Source organism: Callithrix jacchus, chromosome 1 (assembly GCF_049354715.1).
Source record: "Callithrix jacchus isolate 240 chromosome 1, calJac240_pri, whole genome shotgun sequence".
Lineage (NCBI taxonomy): Eukaryota > Metazoa > Chordata > Mammalia > Primates > Cebidae > Callithrix > Callithrix jacchus.
In genome coordinates this window covers 97745648-97749849 of record NC_133502.1, presented here as the reverse complement: position 1 = coordinate 97749849, position 4202 = coordinate 97745648, and positions in this window count along the sequence as shown.

The window sequence follows — 4202 nt, the reverse complement described above, 5'->3', positions numbered from 1 at the left end:
GCCGAGTTAGGTGAACTGGCCCAAGTTTACACAGCCGGATACTACATATTCAAACCTGGGCCCCCAAATCCCCTGGTTTTTGCTGTATTACATTGTGGTGCTTCAGGTTCCTTTTGAGACTTTTCTAATGATTTTGCTTGGCATTCTTTATCTCTCATCCCAGAGAGCACCCTAAAATCCAGAACAAAAGCAAATGATCCAGTGTCTTGGAATCCACAGTCAGACCCTATGTTAGGCTATATGCATGTATTCATGATTACGTTGATACTTGAATGAATGATTTATGATTGTGTATAATACCATATTTTTGTGGAGAAGTAGAAAATGCGGAAAATTATACAGAAAGCAAAATCACCTTTAATTTAGTCAATCAGTTATAATCACTGTTAGTAGTCAGTGTATATTTTTCATAAACACACACACACATGTTATAGTATATATCAAAACAAAACATGGATAATATAAGAAAGGGCAATATAAGTCAATCCCACTTAAGAACAAAGACACAAAATTCTAAACAAAAGTATTAACAAGCTAAATCCCACGATTTATAAAATAATACATCATACATGTCATTATTGTAATGCTCCACACTAACATTTTTTAAGTATGATCTCAACAAATGCCAAAAAAAGCATTCAAAAATTAACATTCACTCCTGAAAGAAATGGTAAAGTGGGAAGAGATGGAAACATCCTTAATCTGATAAAGTATATCTACCATAAATATCATATGTGATGGTAAAATATTAAAATCTTTCTGTTTTCTATCAGAAACAAGACAAAGATGGCTGCTTTTTTCTCTTCAATATTGGCTTGGAGGCCCTAGCCATCACAGCAGGAAAAGAGAAAAATATAAACATATACTAATTGGAAAGGAACAAACAAAACTCTCATTATTTACATATAATTGTCTACATACAAAACTCAAAAAAAGCCTACAGAGAAATATATTAGAATTAGCTAGAGAATTGAGCAAAGTTTGGAGGTAAGTTCAACTATGAAAGAAAATTGCATTTCTATATATCAACAACAAACAATTAGAATGTCTAATTTAAAAAATTAGAATAGCAACAAACACGAGGCTCTCTTAAAGACTTGCCTTGAAGACTTTCCTATAGAGAAGTTTCTCTAAAAACACAAATATCCTGGAGGAAATCATAGGTCATGTGATAGAAAATAAAAGTGGTCTGTTTCCTGCTGACACCACAGGAATGACCTTGTATTTTTAACTTCTTTTTAGAAGAAAAGCTGTTTTTGTTTTCATTTTATTTTACTTGGAAAGACTATTGAGAAATGGAGAGTGTGAGCTCTGGCTTAAAAGAGGCTGAAAATTTTGAAAACTTAGCACGGTAGAAGCTGGGGATATGGCTATGTCAAAGCTCCAGCCTTCTTAATTGCAAGAGGTAGAGCTTTAAATGTATTTCCATTGCAGGCTATTTCTTTTTCTGAACGTCAAAGCAAATGGGCCATGTTTCCATGCACATGTCAAGCAGAGGCTCCACAGAGTTGAGTGCCCTGTGTGATTGTGAGTGTTGTAAGCAGTTACATCTCTACAGGCCATCTGATGTCTTTTAGGTGGTGCCATGCCTGCACCTCACTTGATCCTGAGCATGACATGTGCTTCATTTAAATAGATGCTCACCAGAAAATTAGAAGCTTGAGAATCAGAAGCCTGCAGGAAAGATAGGGAAGCTGATCTGGAGGGAAGACCACAAAAAGAAACTTGGGTGGGCTTAGTAGAAATCAACCTGGAGTGAAGGGCTAATGACCCACATGTGGTTCTACTTAAGTCCAAACAACCCAGATCCCAGAGAATATTTAAAACGAAAGGAGCACACTTCTTTGTAACACAGAGGGAGAGATGCAGAGGGGATGGCATCCCGCCCATTCCCACCTTTCTTTCTTTTGTTTGTTTGTTTGTTTGTTAAGGATGTGACATTAGTACTTTCTGCTGTGACTGTGTTGCAGGACCACACATTTGTGGGTTTGGGTCAGCATGTCCCAACAAGGAAATGGATATTATTTAATTTTCAATGATCTAGAAAGAAGCGGATTCAAGGGAGGAAATGAAGACTTAGAAAACTGACCTTAGAAGGAAGAAGAACAAATTCTCTTTGGGCCTTACTATCTTTATCATGAAATCTACAAACAAGTTTCAAGAATCTTTCAGCCAATAAAAGGAAGATGGCCTCCAACGTAACGAAGCAACCAAAAGGTGAAGAAGAGAGGCCCTGAAGTTATATAGTGAGGCTGGGCCTTACCCTGTGGCTTCTGAAAGCAACCATCCCCCTGGCTAGCGTGTGTAGTCCTTCTATCCATTCCCCCAGAACAAGTCAGGCTCTAGCACTTACTATGATTTTAGTGAAGGCTTAAATGGACAAAGACAGGAAACTTCCATTGGATTTTCCAAGTCAAGTGGTTTTCAGAGTGCAGTTCCCAGATTAGCAGCATCAGAATCCCCTGGGAACTTGTTAGGAATACAATTTTTGGGGTCTCCCACCCCCACTTACTGGACCCAGAACTCTGGAGGTGGGGCACAGGAATCTATAGTTTAACAAGCCTTTCAGGTGATTCCAATGCACACTCAATTTGAGGGCAACTAGGCTGATGGTAAAATCTCACACAGGTGAGGGGTATCAAGTTGAATTTAAATTTAATGTGACCAAATTCGAGCAGACTACATGAGTGAGGTCTATTAGAGTCATTAGTAGTGTTCACATAGTATTTTCAGCTATCTGCTCTCTAGGCATAAAGTCGGATAATATTTGTAACTCCTTTGTGGTTAAATGGGACCACAAGACTGGTTCTTGCCAACAAATCATAAAAGGAAGTATTTGACTGTCAGCACATGACTTCACAGAGTTTTATACTAAGGTTCAAGATATAGGCTGAGCATTCCCAACCTAAAAAGTCTGAAATCCAAAATGCGCCAAAATCCAAAATTTCTTGAGCACTGACTCATTGCCTCAAGTGAAAAATGTCATAGTTGACCTCATGTGACGAGTCTCAGTCAAAACACAGGCATACAACAGTTTATTCAGTGTTCCCAAGGGAAAAATAAAACCACCTTCAAACAATGTGTATAAGGTATATACAAAACAAAAATAAACTTCATGTTTAGAGTTGAGTCCCATCCCCAAGACAGCTCATTATGTATATGCAAATATTCCAAAATCCATAAACACTTCTGGTTCCAAGCACTTAGGATAAGAGAGGCCTAACCTGTGGTGGCTGCTCCATCAGTCTGGGTCCTAGAGCAAGAAGACCTAGAAAAGGACTTGTTGGTATAAACCGCTAAGACTTGGGGGTTATTTGTTGCTGCAGCATAACTCAGCCCATCCTAACTCATATCACTTAAAACTATGACCACGTCTTAAATTTCTGTCAATGTCCCTATTTCAAATATTCCATCCCATTTTAAACTGCAGATCCCAGTTTTTGTTTCAGCCAAATATAATTTGCGAGTTATATCCTGTGGTCTAACACAAAGCTAGAGACACCATAGGAACTTCATAAATATTACATTATCCATCTACCATAATCCACATCCATTTAAAAAGGTCATTCTTCCCTACTCAGGAGGCTGAGGCAGGAGAATTGCTTCAACACAGGAGGCAGAGGTTGCAGTGAACCGAGATCACACCACTGCACTCCAGCCTGGGTAACAAGCGCGAAACTCCATCTCAAAAAAAAAAAAATTTAAAAAAAAATCACTCTCCCTTTAGAGCCCATGCTTCTGTTCATAAAAGTCTATCTACCACAAAACACTCCTCAAATTTTCCCCCTCAAATGGTTTCTTTCCCTCTTGACAATACTTAAATCCAGCATTTGAGTCTTCTTGCTTTGTTTTAATTATTAACTGTGATTAGACACTCTAAGGATTCTGGAGCAACCGGGCAATTGAACATGGGTAATTTTCCTGACTATTTCCCTGAGTCAACCCAGAACAAATATAAACAAACAACAGAAGTCAAATAAGGAGTATTTGTTTTCTCAGCTAGATCACTGTTGATTTACACCTCTTTCCCATTTGCACAAATGAGAATTAGATGAGTAATTCCCCCACAGTGAACACAAACCCTGAAGTCCTTTCAGTGCCATTCTAAAGTGGTAGCAAGAATTTAAACTATTTTAATGCATGCAGCTAAAAATTACCAACTACCCTGTAGCATACTTGAGCTTAAACATCTTTTCAGAATT